The 25865-nt window shown below is 39.3% G+C and overlaps 1 protein-coding gene and 1 pseudogene across 3 annotated transcripts in view; one reads left to right on the top strand and one right to left on the bottom strand.

Moving 5' to 3' along the window:
* Immp2l (inner mitochondrial membrane peptidase subunit 2) overlaps positions 1 to 25865 on the bottom strand; it is a 903239-nt gene that overhangs the window by 7111 nt on the left and 870263 nt on the right. The gene's annotated exons all lie outside the window — the stretch shown is intronic.
* On the top strand, positions 6825 to 7306 carry LOC101722136 (NADH dehydrogenase [ubiquinone] 1 alpha subcomplex subunit 12 pseudogene; annotated as a pseudogene).

The following is a 25865-nucleotide window of genomic DNA, read 5'->3' as shown; positions in this document are numbered from 1 at the left end:
TAAACTCCAGCATGACAAGGAGGGCAGCAAACAACTTTCTAACCCTAGCAGTTCTTAAAGTACATCTCATTTTAAGGAGTTTGGCAGCGTCCTTTGCTCCAAGTTAGTTTCAATCACTTCCTTTTTTTCCCTCCAATATATACGGTGGACTCTCGAGTTACAACCGACCTGACATATGAACAACTTAGGTTACCACCAGAATTTTAGTTTTAACTTACGAACAGAGTCTTGAGTTATGACCCAAATGCTGGCTGTTTGTGCTTCCAGATGGTCTCAGATACAGATTTAACCCTTAAAGAGTTCTAGAGGGAACATTATAACATCCTTTCCTGTGTGGGGTTAATTGAGAAATTCTGGGCCAGTGTCTCTCTAAAGACATTGAGATCTGCCTGTACACAGGAGAAAGACTGTGAAGGCTGTGGAAAGGAGCCTGGGCCCTCAATTGACCAACCTGAGTTACAGCTATCCCGGGAGAACAAATTGAGTCTGTAAGCCAAGGGTCCACTGTAGTAAGCTACTGTTTCATGTACAGGTTCCTTTGTTTCTATTTATATTCAGCTTTGGACTTCGCTCTTGTTACTTTGTTTGATTCAGTATTATTCTTCAATGTATAAACATTTACATGGCTCAAAAGTAAAAATTATTTTGAAAAAGTGTATTAGACACAATGATGCCTCCTCCCCAAATGCCCGCATCCTGTCAGAACTTGTGAATATTACAAGGCAAAGGGGAATGGAGGCTGCTCATCAGTTGAGTTTAATGAGAGTATTCTGCATGATAAAAGGGACCCAATTTCAGCACAAGGGTCCCTACATGTGAAAAGTATTTAGAATATATTCCAGACCATCCTCAGCACCCATGCTAATAGTGTAAAGGGACAGGAGAATTCCCTAGGCCTGAATGATCCGTCCTAGCATAACAGTAGTTTTCATCTAGGTTTGTTCTAGTTTGGGCTCAACTGAGTTTGACAACAGCTGGTCTCATTCTCTTCCAAAATAACCTTTTTTATATTTGATAACTGCTACTCTGTTCTATCTCAAGCCTTTCCCTTGCTTTTCCAAGTTGTTTAACTTTTTTCATAAGAATGATTTGCCAATCTTTTAACTTGGCTGAACTCTTGCCAATATTTGCTTGCTTGCTTAGTTTCAGAGCTCAGGTTTGGACACAGTGATTTAATTCTGGCTTTTAAATAAACAATTATTTCCCTGAAACTAATTTATGGTTCTTTTATTCCAAACATTTATTAAAGATACTACTCTTGCTTCCTGAAAAACATAATCTTCAAAACTATGAATAATGGTAAGCATTCTATCAGATAGATAATATCCATATTGAACATAAACATGATATGAAAATGCAAAATCCAGTTTTATTTAAAATACTAACTAATATAAAGAAAAGAGCCTATTCACTAACTTCATTATCTTGTCATGGATGTTTATTTTTTGTTGATAGGTCTACAGACATGCAAAGAGTATAGTGAATATAGAAGGATATAAAAATCCAGAAATATATGAACATTTTCAAATTAAAAGTTATGCTACAGGAACAGCTTTGCCTTCCACACCTGCAGTATTAATTAGGGTTCTCCAGAAAAACACAACAGGATGTGTATATATAAGGAGATTTATTTTAAGGAATTAGCACATGTGATTGTGGAGGCTTGGCAAAGTCTAAAATCTGATAGAGAAGACTGGCAGACTGAAGACCCAGGGAAAACATGCACTGTGAGTCCAAAGGCCATCTATGGGTGAACTGGGAAGACCTGAGGCTGTGGACAAGATGCCAGGCTTTCTGTGGGCTCATTTCTTCTTGCTCAGAGAAAGTCAGCCTCCTGCTCTATTCATTCCTTCCACTCATTGGAGGAGGCACACCCACATTACAGGATAATTTGTTTTACTCAGCACTCACTAATTTAAAATGTAAGTCAATCCCAAAATTCTCTCACAGAAACATCCAGAATGTTTGACCAAATATCAGGGCACCATGGCCCAGCCAAGTTGACATATAAAATTAATCATTCTCCTCTTCCTCCTCCTCCTCCTCCTCCTCCTCCTTTTTGTTTTATTCAGTGTAACACTCAATGCTTCTACATGCAGGGCAGTATTTTGGATGATATACACATACTGACTCACTCAATTCTCGCAAGAACTCTCAAGGTAGCTACTATTAGTGTCTTTACTTCGTGGTTGACAAAGCCTAGGCACAGTAATATATTTTTGGAACTAAGACTCAAGTCCATGAACTATGGATCTAGAACTTCTATATAATAATTCATAAATTATTTTTTCATCCAAATGAGACACTTTTGATGGGCAGAGAGGGCTTTATTTTAATTAAGAAGGGATAATGACAGGAAAATGGGAGAGTCATGGACAAATCAGGATATGGCCACCCTACTGATAAAGCTTCTTGACACTGCGAAGCCCCACATCTTTTCCTGAGAAAACTAGATTCACTAAAAATAAATGCTCTTTGTTATGGGCTGAATTTTGCCCCCCTAAATTTATATGTTGAAGCTTTAATACCTAGTACTTCAGAATGTGACTATATTTGGAGATACAGCTTTTAAAGGAGGTGACTAAGTTAAAATGATCTCCTTCTCCAGCTGATAAGGAGAGTAGGGAGCCAGGAAAAAAGCAGATATGTGTGTACGTGGGTGAAAGAGGACACAGTGGGAAGGAAGGTGGCCATCTACAAGCCAGGGGGAGAGGCTTTGGAAGAAAACAAACCTACTGACCCTTCATCTTGGACTTTCAGCTCCAGGACTATGAGAAAATAAATTTCTGTTGTTTATGACACACAGTCTGTGGTATTTTGTTATAACAGCCTTAAGGATATACACATGAATAAAAAAGAACACAGAGATACAGGTCAAGGCCATGCTATGTCCCTATACTCACTCAAAAGAGAACAAACAATATATTGAGGTAAAAAGGAAAAACATTTTTGTTATTGAACAGGAAAGAGACAAGCTTAAGCATGTACAACTCTTCCAAGATGCGGCATCCTTCCAACAACTACTCTAGTGTGGCTCTTAGATGTCTTGCAAAGGTCCATGTGTTCAAGGCTGGTTCCCCAGCCTGTGGCTGTGCTGGGAGGTGGTGGAGCCTTTCAGGGGTGGAGCCTAGCGGGAGGTCTTCTGGTCACTGGGGGGTGTGGCCTGAAGGGGTTACTGGCAACCCTTTTGTCATTAGCTAGCATAAGTTCTTAATTTTGGTAATAATGGAAATTAAAGCTAAAACACAAATTTATAGGAAAATATTTAATTGGACAGTCAGAAGGAAGATGGGAAAGGACTGCAGCTTAGGTGTGGAAGGAGCCTGGCCCACCTAGAAAAATGAATGGCCAGGTTTTAAGGATCAGCTAGGGGGCTGGGGTCCAGTTGATCACTATCTCAGTCCTGGTGTCATAGCTCTGGAATGCTTTTGGCTGAGGGGTGGCCTCATTTTAAGGTGATGGCAGGTTCAGGATAAGACCTGGAGACCTCCTGGGCATAGTCAAATGTCCCTGGAAATTCTCCATCCTGGTGTCCTCAAACTTGAATGGGATAAGAATATGTAAATTCAGAGCCCATCACCTTTATTTTGCCAACTTTTAGACAAGCACTCCCTAAATGATTAACATGTCTCTATGCAGAGCTCAGAAGAGATTTGACCCAAGATTGACAGGAAAAAGGATGCAAAATAAAAGTTAGGCTTTCTTCTGCTTTTATTTACCTATCATGCCTCTGTAGGCCCAAGTGAAAAGTCATGGTTTATAGCAAAAATGGCTTTTAAGTCCCTGCCTGCCCCAGGAGAATACTTAAGTCATGCTCTTACTAAGCAGCAGGTAAGGGCCAGGATCTTGCCCACTTCCTCATCCCTGTAATCATCCCTGACTACATTACTGTTATTGAGAAGCCAGGTCCTCACATGGTGAGGTCCTGATGCTGCAAGGAACTGGCAACACACCTTGATTTTTTTCTGTCTTTGATGAAAGATTTCAGACAAGACATGGAGGGCATTGTATAGAGCATGGGTAGAATTTTTTGGAAAATGATAGATTTTTTCAGAGCAAGAGAGAAAGAGGGAATACATCTTCAAACATGGAAGTGGGTAAGTGTCAAAACAGCAGTTGCACTGAATGAGGTCTCAGATTATGTTGATATGATTACTGGATCTCTCAAGGAATATCCTTTCCTTCCTCTGAGGTCCATGTATTGCACAAATCGAATGGGCTGTGTTTCTATACTGCAGAAAGAAATAGGTCCCTGTTTATTCCTTAGTTGGACGTCTCCATTTGGTTTGTTTTGAGAACATGAGGTTTACTCAACCCCTCACCAATAGTCTGAACTTTCTATGGGCCCTGGACCTTATCAGCACACCAAGAGGATGTTACATTCACTTGAGCTAAAGTTTACAACTACAAGCTTGTGTGGATCTTATCTATAGATAATTATTAAGAAAAAAAGGAAAAGAAAATCACATCTTGCTTTTCTAGTAGCCCTGAGCCACCTGTCTCCAGACCTGGTAATGACTAACTCTCTTCCTTACATTCTAGTTGCATCACTTTGTCTCCTATCCTAGTCATTAGGAGTACAATCTCACCTGTTTTGATACAGGCCCAAAAGCAAGGTGCCAATCAGTCATGACTGAAATCTCCAGAAGTGGGGGCCAAAATTAATATCTCTTTATAAGCCAATCATCTCAGGTATTTGTTACAGTAACAGAATGCTGACTAATCAATGAACTGACCTAACATCTTACTGGGACCTGGGTCTCCTTAGTCATTTGTGTCCCATTGTCTCCTTCAGTGGATTCACGATATTTTTCAGATATAAGGAATCCTATTTTATAGTAAATTTTAAAGTACAACAAAAATGAACAATTAAATTAAATGAACTAATGAACATCTCTGAAGCCTTGTCTGATCGGCACATTTTAGTATCCACTGAATGTGAAAACAGGGCTACCCACACGTATTAATGAACACCTTACAATAATTCTGCTTGTCCCTAGGGGATCCTGAACCCAGAGATTGGGAAGCAATGATCTAGAACAGTTGTCACTAAATTGCTTTGATTGTTTGGGCCATCAACAAACAATTTTAAAATTCACCCTCATTATTTATATTTTAAAATTACATTTCAAATTAACAATCCATAAAACGAAACATATACAAATCTCCCTGTATACAGTGTATCACTATACTCATCATGTGAATGCTGACACTCCCTGCTTCAGAGAGCACTACTCTGGAAAACACCCTAAGTACTAGCTGGAGAGTGATCACTGCCAGCAGTCAAGCAGTTTGTTTTGTCCACAGAAGGCCAAGGAACCTCATGGAGTAAATTTACACTGCAGTGCTTGTCTTTGGTTGAACTGGCTCCACTGAGAAGTTATCTTGACATCCGGTGGACACAGCCTTCACAAAGCCAGCTTTTCCTCAGGGAGCAGGGGTACAGGCGCATGCTGCTGGGGTTCCCTGCATGCTCTTCATAGGTCAACTGTCTGCAGAACAGGGCTCCCTTTCTTGGCCTTGGGGCACACTCTTTGAGGGAAGAGCTTGCAAGGGCAAGAGAAAGACAAGGTAAAGCAAGGGTCCTGAGGTAGGGGAGAGGAGAAATCACAGGAAAGGAGATGGGAAGAGTGAGCATATTTTAAAGAAGATGTTCAGAACCAGATCCATGTTCAGAAGAGTATCTGGGTGAGAAATGAAATGAACCACAAACTTTGTAGGTTCATCTGATTAAAATGTTTTCTAAGTAGGAAATACAAACACATTTTATCTGCATTATTAACAAATAGAATCTGTTTGATGAATGAACTTAGCAGATGAACAGGGAGAAATTTCCACATAAACAAGTCAGATTATATTTATTCTACAATATTAAATTACCTATAATTATTTTTCAAAGTCATATCAAATTGGAAGAATATATACACTATGAAGAATATTGTCTTAAAGTAAGTGCTGATTTCTCAAGGCTTAAGGAAATGTCCATTTTCCAATCTGACACCCAAGGTACAGGCATATCTTTCCAACATCTTCATGATGCTCTAATCTATATAAATAGGAAAATCCACACTCTTTAGAAAATGATATGGGGTGACGTGAGGGCTTCTGTAATCACTGCAAAATGCCATGATGGGTCGACGACAAACAACTCCTGCCAAAGAACTGTGGTGCAATCTTAAAAGATACAATATGAAATTTGAAACACATACACTTGTAACCCATGTATTTTAATTCTTTTGCATTTATGGCATCTTCTCAAGCGCTCATTGTAGTATATTATAAAGATAGGTAAAGCTGACCTGGATTCCCTCCGGTGACTGTAATTCCCATCCCACAAATATGAACAACACTAGGGAGAAGAGCAGCTGGTCACAACCGGCCCCAGGGTCCTGGGATGGGTGATTTGGCCCACTGATGACTTTGGCTATTTGACCTCTGTTTTCTCTCTAAAGTTTTCCATAATACAGTGTCAGTGTTAATTTGCTCACTGTTAGCCAGCGAATACTTCTGGTGCTGTATACAGAAGCGCTCCAAACCCTCCTGAATTGGGAACCACAGAGGAGGATGCTGTAGCCACTGTTGAGGCCGGGGCTGGGAGTGGTGTGTAGACAAAGAGGTGACTGGAGAGAAACTCAGGACCTTGCTCGCACCTCTGCTTTGATTTTATGCATTCACCCTGAAGTAGCAAGAGGGGGTGCTGCCCGACAGTGCAAAGGTGCTACCTTCCTGACCCCACTTCTTGTCACCATTTTGTACCCATTTCATCATTATATATCAACAATAATATTAAAGGCACATCTGTAAACAACAACCTGTGCCTGGTGCACCCGGGAGGCGGGGCCTGTGGGACAAGATGGAGTTGGTACAGGTCTTGAAGTGCGGACTGCAGCAGCAGGTCACTGGCCACGGCAGCTTCCGTGGCTTGCTGCGAGTTTTCTTCTTCGCCAATGATGTGAGGGTCGGTACATTGGTGGAAGAAGACAAATACAGGATAAGCAATTTTTTGGACGTCATCAATGGGTTATGTACACCACCGAAATGAATGGCAAAAACACTTTCTGGGATCTGGATGGAAGCACGGTGCCTCCCAAGTGGCATCGCTGGCTTCACAGTAGGACTGATGACCCTCCAACAACTCACCCTCCGATGGATCATAAATTCATCTGGAGAAACCATAAGTTCACTATGACTGGCACTCCAGAACAGTATGTGCCTTACTCCACCACTAGAAAGAAGATTCAGGAATGGGTCCCACTTTCTACAGTGTACCAATAAAGATGATGAGAACCAGCTGCAACATGTAAAACACGGGCCTTCCATGGAATTGCACTTTTACTGTCTACTGTTAACTTGATTAAAATTGTTTCACCAGAAAAAAATAAAAATAAACAACAACCTGAGAGTGAGAAAGAGAGAGAGAGAGTAGAGCAAAACAATTCCTTAATAGCTACCATAAAAGTGCGCTTTCTCATAGATACTGGCAAAAACAAATGCATGGCCTAAGTAAATCAAACAGAATTGGAGATAGAGTAAATGCAGGCAAAAATAATTTTCACATAGAGAAATGGAAAATTGCAGTGTTCAAAAATATTATCAAAATGATATTTTTTAAAAGACAAGAATAGAAACAATGCCACCTACCGTGTTTTCAAATGTGGATTAACACAACCAGGCTGGATGGAACACTGCATTTTTTTTTTTTTTGTACACCAGACAAGGTTGATAAAAAGAAGCTACCTACCACTTTCAAATTCTGGAGATGCTTATCTCCATAGTACTTAGCAGATAAACACCACTCGGGTTAAAAGAAGATATGGATATGGACAGGCAGTGGAGCTTCCACCCTAAGTAGGCCCTGACTCTCATCTACTCGAAGACAAACTGGTATGAACAAAGCTTGGGCTGCACAGGGGAGTGGAGGGAATGAAACAAGAAATGCATCAAACCTCCTAAGATCTAAGTTTTGGTGAGTGCAAAAAAGAAAAAAAAAGAATTAGATTGGTGAATGGAGGAGAGAAGAGGGCTCTGGGAAAAAAAATGGAGAAACAGGGTAGAAAAACCAGGAAGGGGCAGCAGCAGATAAGGGCAGGTGCAGAGGCTCCACAGCAGCGGCAGCACAGTGTAAACATTTTTCTGTGGGGACCGAACCTCTCCCACTGGGCTCTCTGGTGTCACCATCCAGAGAGACTCAGGCAGCACACCAGTTCTGCGAAAAAGGCACCATGCAGAAAACCTCAGCGTGGTTCCCTTCCTCCTCTGAGCCCCGGGAACAGTGGAATCTAGGAGTATTTCCCTCAGACAAGAACTCTTTCCTTCCTGAAGGTGCAGTTCAGCTCCACAGCACCTTAACAGCAATTCCAAAATCCAAAGATCACCCCTACACACACACACACACACACACACACACACACACGCACACGCACAAATAGTGTTTTGTAGTTTCTGGTAGCAAAACAGGACTTGACCTGAGCTGTCATGAAATGTCTTTGTTTATCCCATCAATGTCCCAATTCATACTTTTGGCTGTAGAAGAATGAAGGTGCACCCGACTCTTCTGAGAGAATTGTTCCATATGGTGTAGGCAATGACATACACAGACCCTCATACCTCGGTCGGGATTCCCCGAAGCTGGCTCTAATGTGCTGGAAACTTCCCTGTCTTGAGGGTAGATCTTCCGAGAAATCCCCTGCCTGACTGTTATCTAGAACATTCTCCTAATCCTCCACTGAATTTCAGAGTTGAGATAATGAAACAGGTTGATACAATGTAATATTTTGCCATTGAAAATTAAAGCCACACGCTTTACAAAAGATTCAAAATGAGACTCTCTTTCAAAGGCCTCATTCTAGGACAAGTGTTTTCCTTCATTACCAACACTTTTAACTTTAATCATTTCAAAGCAATTTTCCTGTTCAAGACTTAGCTTTAATCAGAATGCATTTTCAGGTCACTTCATGGCCTCTTCATGATTCTCTCTAGATAACTACAGAATCATGCATAATCACTCTAGTCCCCACAAGGCACCCTCAGTGAGTAGTTAGTTCAACATTTTATGCAAAAATAGATATAAAACAGGCCTCTAGGGGTATCTTCAGCTAATTTTCATGAATTAATTTCCCAGGATTAATGTTTATGCACCAGCCTCTTTACCACATAATCAAATCAATGGAGATGAAGTGGTCTAACTCCTTATTTTGCAGCTTGATTAAGCAGGTGATGAAATACTTGAATATAATTTGGACAGTTAGCAACTCAAAGCATTCACAATAATCCACTGTGGATGGATGACATTATTGACTGATGTCTCATTGTTTACTTGTGTTCTCCCTTAGTAGCTGGTGTTCCACATGCTATCTCTATGTAGGAAATAAAACTTCTCATAAACACACTTGGAGAGAGGTATAAAGTCTTTATTGCCATTGCCATTGTCTTAGACCATATTTAGACCAACTGGGCAGCAGCCATTGAGGCAGAACTAGTGCGCCATAGTGAGTGGATTTGCACTGACACGGTGTCTGTTGCTGTGGTGGGTATGTGGTGGATGTAAGCTATTGTGGAGTCTTCTGGTGAGGTCATCTATACTCATTTTAGGTGCCAATCTGGCCTCCAGCCTCTGTCTATCCTCCTCTCCCCACTTCCTTTCTTTTATCCTTCTTTTGAAGTAAAAGGGAGGAGTCTTACAAACTAAAGAACCGGCAATAAGAGAAGATAAATAAAAGTGACAATGACAAGTCCCAAGATGGTGGCTGTGAACAGCACCACACCTAGGACTCTACTTAGCCATCAGGGAGCCAAGGGAAGAGCAAAACATTCTAACTTGACACAGTTCTTTTATGAGAGCAAGCGACTTTCAATTTTGTAAGGGAAGCTAAGTTTTTGATTAAATTTCTAGAAGGTATTTCTGACATAAGACCACAGCAGGTTCCACAAAAAAGGCTGAAGCAGAATGCAGGCTTCTGGCAATTGATGAATATTGTTCTGCAAGGGACTAAGGTGATACAGATTCAAGTGTAATTTTCTAGAGATCTAACTGAGTCTAATAATAAGAATTTAGGTTACCTACAGGCTAAGGCAGATAGGATGCACTTTAAATTATCTTTTCTAAATATCATTTCTATCTTGATGTATAAGACTTGTTTTGAGCCATTTGTGTCTGCAGATAATTCCTGATCTCGAATTACTATTTCGTGTCCGTAAGAGAAGGATAAGTCTGAGGCAATGATCCTCTCTGCTCTGCCTATCTCCTCAGCCTGGACTCACACCCTGGCAAGAGTGGTCAGTCACAGCTGTAGCTCTTACTTTCCATCAGACCCCTACATCAAATTCTAGATGGTTGTGTTACTAAAAAATAAAATAAAATAAAATAAAAAGTCATTGAAAGAGTAGTGTGAGCCCCTGCAAAACAGGCGCTTCTGGAAACAGATCTACCAGGTGCTTGAAGTTTTCAAGGTGCTCAGAGTGTAGCAGGATGCACTTTGCTAAGGTCATGAGAACCATGAGTATGGCATGTGCAACAACCCCAGCCTTACTGACACTTGCACATTTGTGCGAGTCTCTTCCATCGCCTACTCCCCATACCATAGGTCCCTACAGTCCTTCTCTCCAACCTGCATAGCCAAGGGAAGCACCTGACCTGGGCTGCACCACTTGGACACCCGCATCTGGGACTGTAAGTATGAAGAGGGTGACATAAAGGCACAGTTTCAGGGGCAGATTCATGAGCGCTAGGAAGATTTACTGGCAAAGAAACCAGTTGTCCTCCTTACAACCTGGCTCCTGTGGTGGCATAGGGATGACGTATGTAGCTAATTCTCAAATCCCCAAGCCTGATTTTCACCCCACCCATTCTGTATGCTACCAAGATCCTTCCCTTTTTCTGCTTAATTTAGAAGGAAAAATTAAAAATCGAAATGAATTTGTGTGGTCAGTAATCAAGATACTTGATACGTACACTGCTGTGAAAACATTGACAAAAGAGCTTGTCTATAATGAGAATAGAAACTCAGTCTATTCATTCTTAATTCTACATTTAAGGAAACTAAGGCCCATAAATATTTCCCAAAGCCACTTAGATAGAGTGGGAACACAAATCCTACCGCTAGCTCTAAGTTCAAAGCCCTGTTTGCTATACCTGTCAGTGAAATGAGGTGCAGAGCCCTGGAGATTGCAATGTTTGGCAAGGGGCCCTGCATTGATGCTTTCTAAGCCTGCTTTTACACAAGGGAAAAGTGAGGTCTTTCATTTACCACCGAAAAAACAAACATTGCACATTAAGGTTTGTACACAGCCATGCCACTCTATTTGGGAAGTGTTGCTGATTTGTGGCAGCAGGGCATGTTACAAGCCACTGGGCTGTAAGGAACATTTGCTGGCAATGACAAGAAAGCCAGTGCTTATTACAGCAGCATGGTTATGTCAATGTGCATAAAAGACCCTGAAAAAAGAAAAAACGTGGTAAGATTCTAAACTGCACTCCTTTACCCAACACAACAGATGTGTAACACCCTGCCATATATGAAACACAGGGCAAGGTGTTTGAAATCTGCCAACATGCAGGATATATCAAACTAACTCATGGAACTTACAACTCAGAGGGGGAGACAATTGTCATTTACTTGATCCATGGGATGGATCTGGCAGAACTGGAGAAGCAGAGGCTTCTGGGAATGCGAGTAATCCTGTGAGTAAGAAACCACTGAAGAATTAGGAAGAGAGACAAGTCCTAAACTACAACTGGGGAGGCCACCTCTGATCACAAGTGTGGTAGAGCAACAGACCAGGCAGGAGAGTTTTGCAAGGTGTTAATGAAAGATCTGATGGTGCACAGGACCAAAGGAAAGACTTTCAAAATGAAATCCCAATTTTCTAGCATGGTACACATGGCCCTTCATAAATATGCCTATGCCTATACTCACTTTCTTCTCAGCTTTCCTCAACTGGTACTTCCTTGAAAATCCCTTGCTCGGTTTTCTGCCTCCCAGAAGGCTTTCTTCTACTTTCCCCTACATATCTCATCTTCTGTCCAGATATAGTTTACATGTCTCTTCCTCCTAGAAGACTTCCTATTCTCTTTCCCATGTAACGCCCTGAGCACACTTAGGTCTAATAATTATCAGAGGCACAGTTGTGATCTATCTAGTTCCTTTCTTCCTATTGAGTGTGAGCTTCTTGAAGTGGGCATGAGTTCATATTCCAAACACATGGCAAAAAGGAGAAGGAAAATGTTTCAAAAAATGTTTCTCAATGATTAAAAAATGAAACCAGAGACTGTGTGGCTATATATTGGATACATTGTGACAACTGATCAGAAATGGGAGCTGAGAAAAGAACGACGACGGGTGGAGATGACCAGCATTTTTCACCTGCATGGAAAGATGTAATGCCATTAACAAGACCTGGAACAAAGTAGGAGGAGCAGAGTTGGAAAACAATACTGCTTTGGATTATTCAATTAGAGATTCTTATCCTGTGTTATGGGAAGACACCCTGCACACAGCTGAAAGCCGGGGCAAGATTGCCAAGTGGAACTCAGATTCAGGGGTTATCAGCTGTACTCATGGGAATGCAAATTATCACCTAGAGAAGAAGAAACCAAGAGTACTAAAGACAGACACCTGAGAAAGCACAGCATTTCAGAGGCAAAGCTAGCAGGCTATCAATCATGCACAGCAATCAATACACTTGGACCCACCCCTCCCTGGAGCTCATGAGACACAGGCACAAGTGGAGTGCACTGCTCAGCTTATATAAAGGAGGCCACTGATGACAAGGACAGCAGAACAAAGCGTGAAAGCAAGGGGAGGGAGTGATCATAAATCATCTTTAAAGCTGCAGCGACTCACTCTTTTGACTGAGTCTAGAGAACACAGAAAGACCTCAACAAAACCTTAGAATTCTGTAAATTACATTCACATAATGTGGTTATATATCTGTATATATGCACCTGACTCAGATTAAATATATAATGCAAAGCAAACTAGCAGAGTAATTAAAATAGTTCCTCCAATGGAAATACTTTTTTTCTTTTAGAAAGATAAATGAAGTGCTTTCTAAAAAACTTAGCTGAATTTTATATGAATTGCCCAAGCTTTCAAAAATCACTATGGTCAGAGGCAATCTTGTCTGTGTAAAGCAATCATGCTACCAAAATGGCTATGTGCCATTTATGAGGAATCATTATACATATTTCAGTTTAAATATTATGATCCATCTAGCCATTTTTTTCCCCAAGTAACCACTAAGTGGATTAAAGTAAAAATTAAATTACTCTCTATTCTTTCCCTACTTTTATTACTGTAAAGAACCTACTTGTCCTGTTGGGAAATCACCTTGTTTGTTTGTAAAGCACAGTTTAAATAACCAGTGAAGTAATCCTACTATGATCCTGTTAAAAGAATATCGGTCCAATGAGTCCCAATACTGACACAAAGTTCCTGAATATATAGCTCTCATTGTGAGGGAGAAATAAGTTAATGGAGTCATTTCAGCTTCATAAGCTTTCTCTTGCTTCCAAGATTTTTTGTTTTCTAAATTTTGAGTTCTCCCACATCATAGTTATCTGGCTTTTGTATTTGATTATAGTAGTTAATTCAGAGAAATCTGTTGAGGGTTTTTCAATGTTCAATCAATAAACACACTGGCACAAAGCCAGGTGCTGGAATGCTCTGTATGAGATACTCAAATGTCAATGTACTGAAATTGCTAAAAGCAAATAATGGTCTTTTGATTATGAATGAGAATGGTTATTGTTTGAAATTCAATAATACCAGAATATTTAGGGCTAAAATTTATAAAATGATGGGCAGTCCATGTTAAAGATGACAGATTAGCAGTGAGATAAGTAATGGTAAGATGAATATACACTAGAAGAAATCCCACACGGCTGTGTAGTTTATCTGCAGAAAACTTGTACAGTCCAAGTTATTGTTTCCACAAGTAGACAGAATAATTCTAAGTCATATCTCTTTTCTGTACATGGGTTATACATATACCAGAGAAAAGGTTGATCATTCTTATAGCCTGAGGAAAATATAAGAGGTAAATTAGTTTTTCAGAGCATACTTGTAAATTAACTGGAGACTACCTACTGCTAGAAATGATACATGAGTTTAAAGTTCAGATAATTTAACCTTGGCTGTGGTTTGAAACTTTTCTTAGTGGGTAACAAAAGAAATGTTTCTCATTTATTTTTGGTGTTTTGAGACAGGATCTCACGATGTCTTCCAGGCTGCTCTCGAACTCACTATGTATCCCAGAATGGTCTCAGTCCTCCTGCCTCAGTCTCCCAAGTGCTAGGATTACAGGTGTGCACCACCACACCCACCTGTTGTGTGATATATTTAGATTGATTCTTGTATTGCCAAAATCTGAGCTTGTCTACTACAACTCTTGATACTTCATAAATCCAGAGATGATGTTAAAGTGCCAGGGCTTCAAGCCTAAGAAGGGAGACGCAAAAGACCCTTGTGGTCCTGAGGCAGGGTAGAAACACTCACTGCCTTGTTGGAGAAAGAGAGGTTTGGCCCTCCAGTCCACAGACACTCTCTGTGCCACACTCCCAGTGTTAACGACATTGTGATCTGCTTCTCTACAGAGTGTGGTGGAATAAGATCTCACAAAACACTACTAGAACTTGTCCTGTCTTTGGATGAAATCTTTTCATGAAAACTCCAGGCCATACTTTTAGCCCACAGCAACCAGTACTAACTGGCATTTGGGATCACAGTTTCAAGGAATTTTCTTTTACCTTTGAATGATTTGATTTTTCTCCAGTTGGTTTCTCCGTGTTTTCTTAAACTTGAAAAGACAACAGCTTCATTACCTTAAAGAAATTTTAATGCAGGCCTGGGCCTGTAGGGTGGATGTCCTAACCCAGAATAAATTCATCGGCCAAAGAGAGAGAAACCTGATGATTCAGAAATAACAGCTCAGCACCTATGTTCCTAGAAGCCTGTGATGTATAGAGTCCAAGGAAGAATATAGACAGAGCATCCATCTCAGAGGGCAGAGAGCATAAACTTCGCAGTTAGAAATCAAAATTAGGATCTAGACTGTGAAAATTAATACCAGTATCATTGTGCACAAATTACTTAGACTTCTCTCATTATCAAATGGAAATAACAATACTGAATTTACTAGGTTGCCACAGAGGTAAGTGGTGTATTTTGCAAAGCTGTAGCACTGTGGCCTATGATCTGTTTGTGACAGCCCTATGGAAGTCGGGGATGGATAAAACCTTAGGTGGTAAACAATACAACCACAAGTAAGAGAAAACGGCATTGAAAAGAGCTGAATTGTATCATATTGTTAACTGCTAATGATGTTGAATTAGGAATTATGCCTTTGAGAAAAAAAACTGTATTTGGGTAGCTTGTGATAGTTGTATACAAAAAAATATAAAGATGATTGCAAAATGTCTTGTCCTTCTTAGAAAATCTATCTGCAATGGCAATAATACACAGTTGCTGTTATGTTTCATTTGTTGATGCAAAGCCGAACTTTAAAGGAGCTTTTCTATGTACTGAGATGAACTCAATAAAAATGAAATCCTTTGGATTAAGGTAACATCCCTAAAAGATCTCTACTTCTGGTAAAGGCATTTGCAGTAATGAACAAAAAGAAGAATGGAGGACTCTATTGTTGCTTTAAATTGCATATAAGATAGATCACAAAGAAATGGCTCTTAGTTAAATGACCAATATTTTCCTGATTTTCTCCCAGTTCTTCAATACCTGCTAAAGGTCCATTAGAAGTATGAATTTTCTTAGGAAATAACACTGTGTTATAAATGGCACTAGTTCCTGATCGCTGACTCATTCCTTAACTCCCGCTGGCTTCAGTATTCATTACTCAATAGAATTGCATTCTTAAAAATCACCAGCATTTCCAATGGCCTCTCTTCAGTCCCCATCTTCTACAATATTCAACCTGGCTGATTACTTTCTACTAGAAAACCCTTTCTGGTGACTTCTCTTCCTAGCATTCTGAACACACTCTATAAAGTTTTATGATTTATCATCACATTTCTGTTTCCTGAATGGAGCTACTCCCTGAGGTTCTGACTTCATTTTCTGCTCTCTTTGTAATTCCTTTGGTAAACCCATCCGCTGCCATAGCTACTGGCCACGCTGCCAGTAACCCTCAACTCCTACGTACCAGCCTTTCTCCTCACTGCCAGACCTGATTCTCAGGCGCCAGTGTGATGGCTCATCCTTCCCAAGGACACCCCTCCCCATTATACAAGCATAGTATGCCACACACCCAGTTTATCTCAGCATTCCCTCAAATGCGTATCAGCCCTCAGTGTTTTGATTTGGGAGAATCTCCCTGTTGCCAACTTTAACTGTTACCTTAGAGTCATAAATTAGACTTCCGTCTTCACTTCACCACCCTCCTAACTAATTAGTCACCAGATTCTTCCTTGCTTGAATCCTCTGCTATTTTTCATTCTCTCTGCCTTTACTGAGGGACAGGTTCTGATTTCTTCTATCCTGAATGAGCACAGTAACTTTTATATCAAACTCCCCAGCTCCAATCTTGTTTTGTTCCAACTGCTATACACGCTGGTACCAGGTTAATTTTCTAAAGTTTGTCTTGAATCAGGTGACTATTATGATCAACACACTACAGTAGTTCTTCACATCTTACTGACATAAATATAAGACACACAGGAGGGGTGGAAGGGAGGGAAGGAGAATGGGAAAAAGCAAGAACCAAGATATATCATGTACAGGTAAAAAAATCCCAATGATAAATGTGATCATAACGTATACCTAAAATGTACCAATAAACTTAATGAATGAAAAATATATATCTATGACGCACAGGATGGCCTTCACGAGCCATCACAATATTCTGCCCACCTGTCTACCTCTGCATCCCTCTCTTTCACTATTGTTCTACTATGTACCCAAAACAAGCTCCACACAACTTCTACTGGGTGACTTCATTGCTCACAAAACCTTGAGAACTACGGCCCTCAGCTACAACCAAACTAAAATGGTCACAATTACACTTTGGTTATTCTGTATTAATGCCTTTATTTTTGTTGTTCCTCTACTTTTCATTGCTATCTCCAAATCCTAACCATCTGTCACTATGCAGCAACATTTACCAGAGAGCTGTTTTAAAATGACTCCCCCAGAAGCAATCTCCATCTCACTTGTCAACCTATGGGCAGATATTTATAAGCCTCATCTTCCTAAATGGCCATAAGTCCTCAAAAGCAAAATCCATGTTTATTTCATCTTTTGGTTCCTGAAATAATATATACATTGTAGCATTTTATGCATAGCAGGAAGTCAACAAATAGTTTTTTTTCATAAAAAGTTGATAAACAATGACATTCCCTTAGATAAGATGAATTTAGGAAGGAACGACAAAATGTGCCTGACAACATAGACCTACACATTAACTTTAGGATGAAATACACTTCATAATATAAACTAAGTTTAGCCCTTAGTGATCATAGGAATATATTTTTAAACAATTTTTAAAAATCTGTACTTTCTACAGAGTCAAAGCATGTATACATAAATGATTTTATTTCTTTATGTAAATATATGACCTATAGCAAATTGTATTTTACAAAGATGGCTTATATGCCATCTGATAATCTCTTAAACTATACAACTGCATATTTTGAGCTTATGTCTTAGCTTCTTGTCTTATCTTTGTCTTCTGGACATATATTATCTTTCCTCAAATCATCTTTGTATTTTAGTCAGTATTTTTAAGTGTTTATGGAAGGAGGAAATTTCACATACTACATTGATAGAACCTCTACATTTTCTTTAATGTTGTTGCTATATTGTTCTTGCAAATAATTTTTTAGAATCTGCAGTATTTAAAATGTGCTATGTTAGTGCTGGGGATTTAGCTCAGTGGTTCTGCCGCCTGCCTCACAAGTGCCAGGTCCTGAGTTCGATCTTTGGTACCAAAAAAAAAAAAAAGTGCTGTTAAATATAGGATCTCAGTTTCTAATTTATAGATTTTTAAAATTAACAGCTGCATTTGACTTTAGAAACTGCAAATTTTTTCTTTGTTTTAGTTAAAGAAAATAAGTAAGTCTTAAACCTTGCCAATTATTTAGGATTTTTTTATTTTTTGGAAAAGCTGCTATAAATATCTCTTTCTGGGAGAAAATACAACTCAAAGCACTCTGAACCAGTGTGAGAACAGCTACAAGTGAGAAATCAAAATATTGCTTATTTTCAGGAAAGAATTCCACTAAGGTACTATAGAAAAGAAAGGAGATTCTACAAAGGTAAGTGACAGTATAACTGCTAAGAGCATTAGTGATCACTTTATTAGTTGCTAATAATCTTCAACAGTTTAACAATATGCTAAAAAGGAACCGGCACAGTTTAAATATAGCACAAAGAGCAGTGACTGTCAAAATATAGTCCAAGAGATCTGCACATAAACCTCCTAGGGTACTTATTTGAATCTCTACTGTAAATCTCTACTAGTGATGCTTCTCCACATTTGAAGTTGAGACCAGCTGGTGATGGTTGTAAAAGCCACTATTTTTAAAAAAGAAAATACATGTCAGATCAAAAGGACTTAGAGTTCCACCTGAGGCAAGGCAGAGTGTACTTCTTAAGTAGAGTAGGGGTATTGTGTGCTCTAAAATGCAAAGTGACCTCTCAGCTCTAAGAATACACAACATAGGGCAATCACATTTATCCCAGCCACTCCAGTCTGAGACACCATCATCTTTTATCAGGATATTTCATTAGGCTCCTAATATTGGTTTTAGAAGTCACCTGATCAGAACCACTTTCTAGGCCTCCACATTTAAAATACCCCATCTGGGACCAGGGATTTAGCTCAGTGGTTTTGCCGCCTACTGCGCAAGCACAAGGACCCGAGTTCGATACCTGGTACCAGAAAAATAAAATAAAATAAAATAAAATACCCCATCTGGACACTTTCTCTTTACCCTGTGCCCTTTGCTTTGTGTCACTTATTTCTAGTTGATACGTTACATGGTACGTATAGAGTAGTCCTTGGGGCCTGGAGATGCTTGGGGTCAGAAATGTTTCAGATTTTTTTCAGATTTTGAAATGTTTACACACACATAATAAGATCTTGGGGATGGGATCCAAGTCTAAACATAAAATTTATTTGTGTTTCATATGCATTTATATACCCAGACTTAAAGTTAATTTCATACACTAATTTTAATAACTTGGGGCATGAAAAATATTTCATGGTATTGTATTTTCTACTTATGGCATCATGTCAGAGCTCAAAGTTTTGGATTTTGGAGCACTTCAGAGTTCAGATTTAAAGTTTAGGGATGTTCACCCTTACAGACTTATTCACTTTTTATCTACGGACTTTCACTCCCTAGGTTGTAAAACCGAGAACAAAGACTATGCTTTCTTTACTGCTGTATCTCAACTGCCTAGATGACTGCCTGGCATAAGCAGAGGCTCAACAAATATTGAATAAATAAATGAAAACATGTAAGAAAGACCTCTCTTCCTTCTGGGTTACTAGAGGGGATGAAGGATTTCTAGAGAGAGTAGAGGAAAAAAATATCCACAGGGACCAGAAAGTAAGATGCCTCATGGGTACAGGGAAATCCAAACCAGACTCAAGAATCTGATGTGGGAACACAAGAATTCCTACACTGAAACCAGATGTTTGTAACAGAAGGCTGAGACTGTGTCCAGTCTTCCTAGAGCAGCAACAGTCGCAGGAGCTCAACAGGCCCTGGAGAGGGAGGTTACGCAGCGGTGGTGGGTGTCTGACACAGTGCATACGGAGGGCCATCCTACTCAGGTGCTGTGTTTCCCACCTGAGGTCAAGTGTCCTAAATGCAGGAGGCTACCGATACTCCCATTTCTTATGGAAAATCCTGGAAGAATGATGAAGTCATGAAAATAAAACAATTTCCTGGTAAACTTATGAAATGTTGTGATATGGAAGGATTAAGTCTTCATTTTTTCCAAGTGACGTTTTTGATTTTGCAAAATAGAAAAGATCATACACAAGCAAATAGCTAGATGACAAAAACAGACTGGAATTTTTTTTTTTTCTGGAAGGTGACGAATAATCTTGGAATGCACAGCTCCTAGCAGGGACAGAAAGCCTAATTTTAAGAAAGAGAGGAAGAAAAGTGGCACTATCACACACTGGATGCAGTTGTAAACCTAGACAAAATCAGACGCAAAAAGGAACAGAGTGATTCAGCAAAAGAACCACAGTAGAGCAGAGTCTAGTAAGTTTCAGGGGAAAACTAAGGGAGAGAAATTAATTCCAGTATTTGGGTCCTTACTTACCTGTGAGTCAGAGTATAAGTTCTGCCCTAGAAGAACACAAAGGATCTCTTGGTTATTATTAAGGCTTTGTGAGATGGTCAGGAGGATTGGACATGCCACCAACTGATGGGAGAGAAAGAAAGAGGAGAGAGTATGTGTGGGATGTCAGTGGTTCCTCAAAATCTGAACATGATTTTACTATATGACCTGCTGATTCTACTCCTAGATAAATATCCAAAAGAATTAAAAACAGAGACTCAAATACTTAAACATGCATGTTTATAGCAGCACTATTCTCAATAGCTAAAAGTAGAAACAACCCACGGTGTCTCTCAATGGATGAATTCACAACTAAACTGTGTCATATGCATGCAATGAAATATTGTTCATCTATAAAAACAAAGTACTTCTACATGAATGCCAATGAACCTTGGAAGGATCATCCTAAGAAGCTGGATACAAAAGTCAGATATTACCTAATTCCTCTTATATGAAATATCTAGAATAGGTAAATCCATGGAGATAGACAGCAGATGGGTGGTTTTCTACCAGCTGGTAGGACAGGAGAATGCAGAATAACTGCTTATGAAGTACAGTGTTTCCTTTAGGGGTGATGAAGATGTTTTAGAATTAGAGTGATTGGTTGCACAATATTGCAACTGAATTAAATGACGTGGAATTGTCCACTTCAAACTGCTTAATTGTATTATATGAATGATATTAACAATAAAAAGAAGAAATCTAGTGTCACAGACTAAAAAATAATTTTATAAGTTGAACTTTTAGGAAAGAGAAGGGGAAAGGAGAGGAGAGGAAGGAGGTAGGTGTCTGTGACAGAGAGGAAAATGCTCATACAGGGAGACTGAACCTGGGAGCAGCACCACAATGTAGGGCACGTCATGAAGCCAGCCTGGGAGAGAGACACAGAGCTGCAGAAGGGTGACAGGAACATGCAGGCAACTGTGTCAGACAGACCATTAAGAACTGGAGTTTCCAATTGAGGATGCAAAATCGAGAGATAAAAGATGAATGAAGCGTTCCACCAATGACACACACTACAGGAACTGCAAAAGGTAATCAGGTGAAGTCTTTGTCTCTGAAAGTGAATACTCCAAACAGTTCTGCCTTCCGGAGAAAGGCCCGTGCCATGACAAAGGTACCGAAAGTGTCCAGATCATTCAGGAGAAAGAGGAACCACTTTTCAAAAGTGGAAATGGCAAAAACTTCACAAATCTTTGCATGGGCCCTTACTGAATGGTCAGAGGTGAGGGTGTGGAGAAGACAGCACAGCACACGCAGCCCTGCCACATCACATAAGCCTCCACACTGCTGCCAAAGGACTGTGTCCAGACCTACGTTCAGCGCTAGGTAAAAGACTGGATTTTACCCATGACCTAGTGGGCAGCCATCAAGATGTTGCTACAGGAAAATTAATCTGGCAGATAGGTACAGGTTTGATTGGAAGAATAAAGGACTATAGGTAGGGACAACAGCTAGAAGCTGACTCTTAGTCCAAGCAAGAAGGAGTATATATCTGTATTAGATAATGACCGTATGGTCAGGGAAAATAGATGACTAGAAAGCTGATTGGTAGTAGGCAAAGACAACACTCCAAAATTTTGATGAGGGGAGACTAGGAGAGGGATAGTTTTGTTAGCCCACAGAGAGAGCACTATAAATAATGAGGTAGAAGGTGGACACGGCACACACATGAGAACCATTTGACATATGTTGCATTTCAGATTCTGGAGTGTCCATGTGCAGAGGCCCAGTAGAAGCAATAAAGCCAGAAGGAGGAGAGGAGAAGCCTAGGGGACAGCCTTAAAGGGGTGAGGGCTGAAATTCGATTGAAGTTTGTTATGCACATGGTCTGCAAGCACTTAGGGAAATGAAATCAACCAGAAGCAGGCATGCATTTGCTACCAACTAGTTATGCCAAATTAACCTCAATTCCTTTGTGACGAGGGATCCAGACTATAAATCAGGGAAGTGCTTTAGACATGGTATATCTTGATTTCAGCTAAGCATTTGACAAGTATTTCAAGATATCCTTTGCCTAAAAGGGAAACATGTTGGGCATGAAAACAAATATAGATAGATTCACAGTTGACTGAATAATCATACCTGAAGCATGTTAAATACTAACTTTACACTAAAATGTCCTTTACCTTAAATGAATGGCTTCTTTACCCCACTGAGTAGTTGAAAGGAGCTTCTCAGAGAATTATAAAGTATTTTGTTGGAGTAAAATGCTATTTTGTGGTTTGGAACTTTAATTAAAACTGACCACAAGAAAACATTCTTAAGAAGTCGTATGAAAACAGTAGAGTTATCCATAGATGTTATTTATAAGAAAGTTGCAAAATCAGGCACGTTGTCTTTGTACAATGCAAGATTTCCTTTAAAGCAATTTGGGAGTTTTACATGTTTTATTGCTAAAAATACCGTAGTCATTTGTACACGTCACTATACACTAATCTTTGTCAAAAGCATTTATTATAAAAATTGTATTTTAGTGTTTTAAAGCATCAGCAGTTTTTATTTTAAAATTTTCCCATTACAATCTTGTGGGGGAGGCATCAGGGCCTGTGAAATAAATATAGGAGGAGACGTCAGAGACTGAGTTCTAATCCAATCTCTCTGCCATAGTCACGAACTATGAATTCGCAGGGAGAACCAACATGTAACTGTACAATACACTGAAAGTAATGTGCTATAAAAATATCTAACAAAGATAATACGTTTTCTCCAACAAGAAATGATTCATGTAAAACTGCTACCTAATGGAATAAATTGGTTTTGTCATTATCCAAATATTAATGATGTCTCAATATAAAACATAATTTAATGTTATCTCTTACTAATAATATTTACAAAATACTTTCCTCTGAATATATGAGTCCTACTATTTCATTGCAACTCAATTTTTAGAATCCAGAACTGCAAAAGGACAAATGGATGGATGGATGGACAAATGGATGAGAAATCCTTTCCTTAGTTTAACACAACTGGAAGAGGAGAAGTGTTTGCAGTATTTGGCAGAGACTGATACCTACATAATCAACATTCTTTCTCTCCTTTTGGTCTAAGATAACCCTGTTTTTCTTCCTGGTGACAAGTGGCATTTCCTAGACCCCCTTATTACCAGAGGAGATGCAAATGGAAATTAAATCTTTGGGGACTCAGAATATACTCCCTTCCTCAGCCATCCCCTACCTCCCTCTTTCATTCTTTCTAGAATTCAGAAGTGATGGTTGTTCTTTAGCAGATATGGAAAACAGCATAGAAACTTGAGGTGCCCACAGGACCAAAGTCATGTTCGAAGCATGGCAGGGCCTGAGGACAGGAGGGCTCTAGACAAATTCAGAGGGAAAGATAATGGAAAACAGATTTTCTGTTACATACAGTTAAATTACTCACAGTCAAAATATACTATTATATCCTGTATTTCCCACCTCACCTCTCCACTACAATGTTCTAGTCATAGGATGCTGTTTAATTCAAAATACTAAGGCTTTCAATCCATTCAAAAAATGTTCACAAATATCAAAGCCCAGAAAGAAACACCAGCGTATGCCTGGATCATCTATGGCCTTGTGTCCATCTGAGACACTTTGGAAAATATTTTGAATTGCTATTTTTTTCAGTAAATGCTAACAACATGGTAATTGTTTTTATAGATTTCCAATGAAGAGCGAGGTGCTTTGACAGCTGTCAGCAAAGCATCAAATAGACTGAGGCAGTGAGAGGTGAGGTGATTTAAAAGCCCTGACTGTCAGTACCCTTAATCTGCACTGCTATTGAGCTGCTTAAAATCAGCATCCGTCGAGGAAATAGTGTTCACACTTACCCATAATTCCCTCCTTCAGCTCTCCTGAGCTTCTCTCACTTGTGCTCAGAGATGGGCCCGGTTTGGGAAATAATCCTGTCCTGGACCCTGCGCCAAACTCAACCAAATAGATCCCACTTAACAGCACCCAGGATGTTAAGCTGCATATGAAGACATACACTTTTTACACTAGGAAAGATTACTGGGCTTGCTCCTTGAGGTAGAAGGAATTCTGAGAAGGCTCCGGGACCTCTCCCACAGAGTGCAGATCCCACCCCCTTGAGTAGAGTTGGAACCTGTGACTTGATTCTAGCAGCATGGAAATGGTGATGGGAGAAGGCTCCCCTTATTACAGTTTGTGCTATTATATCATATTGTTTTAGCTAAGGTCTGAGGGATACTGACCCTGGCCTTTTTGTGTGTATATTCTGGAATATTGTTGTGGCTTTCTTTCTTCATTATATCATTGTCTAGTGCAGGTATGAAGCAATTCTTGTCTTATCAAATAAGTCAGTAAGTGTTTCACAATTTCTCCTTCATTTCCCCATTCACTCATCTCCTAAGGATAATGCTTTTCACTTCAGAATTCCAAAAGCTCAGTGTGTAGGTCATTTATTGTTTAAAATACATCAATATACAAAATCAGTTTGCCTTGTAGAAATAATGTTGTACAAGTACTATGAAAAGCAATGGAGAGTAATAAAATTCAAAATATATATAATTAAGGACAGAATATTGTGTTCAGAAAATAAAACTGATATTTCAAAGAGGTCTTTTGTATGATGGAGACCATTGCTTATATAACGACTAAGTTTCAAAATAAAATGTGGAATATGTTCAAAATCCTATTGAATTATAATTACATAGAAAAAGATAGTTTTCTAATGACTCTTAAGAGGGGATTTTTAAGGCTTTTAAAGTTACCATCCAAATTCTTAATATTCTCAATGGATTTTATAACTTCTAAACAAACTTCTCAAAGTAAATATATTTAATTATATTTAGTGTGAAAAATCACCAATAATGTGTTAATAATAGTCTTCAGACTGCTGAATAAAAAATTGAATCTAAATTACTTTTGGTTGAATAATTTTCCTTTCAGATATCATTCCTTCCTAACATTTCCAAATTTTTCCTGTTTATGCAATTCTTCAATGTAATGTATGAAGTATAAAGTACTCTCAATGATATTTATAGTTCTCTTGTCTTAACTGGTAAGAGACTGTCTTATTTATTTAGATAAATTCTATCTTATCTATTTTGATAAATTCAGTATCAGGGAAAAGCAGCACTGTGACAAGGCCACCTCAAACTGTCCCTAGCAGAAGTTTAGTGACAATATGGAACATTAGACTGCACGGTAAGCTACTCATTAGACCATTAACTTTGACCCAGTTTGTCATGATTTTGTGCTGTAAATATCAATTTCTATTCACTTGATTTCTTTTACTTGGTTTTAATAGACTATGAAGAAACTGCCTTTTTCATAGAAAAGAAAGACTACCAGGGAAAGAAAACTCAGAAGTCTCTTGGGGGAAAATTAAATAGTAGTGAGAATCACCTGTAAGTTAATTAACCAGTTTGGAAGATAAGTGAGACTCTTCTCCTTGTGTGTCTGACACTGCCTCCCATTTACACGAGGGCACTTTTCACTGATTTTACACTTGGGTACTTCTCACTAGTCACTGATGCCACAGCACATTCAAAATCTGAGAAAACATTCTTGTAAAGAATTTCCTTAGACCACGCATATCAAATCACTTCTT

The sequence above is a fragment of the Heterocephalus glaber genome, unplaced genomic scaffold (genome assembly GCF_053883595.1).
Source record: "Heterocephalus glaber isolate CG9 unplaced genomic scaffold, H.glaber_assembly_v1.0 deba00000676, whole genome shotgun sequence".
Taxonomy (NCBI): Eukaryota; Metazoa; Chordata; class Mammalia; order Rodentia; family Bathyergidae; genus Heterocephalus; species Heterocephalus glaber.
The sequence above is the reverse complement of the archived record's forward strand: the minus strand, read 5'-3'. Positions and strand labels throughout refer to the sequence as shown.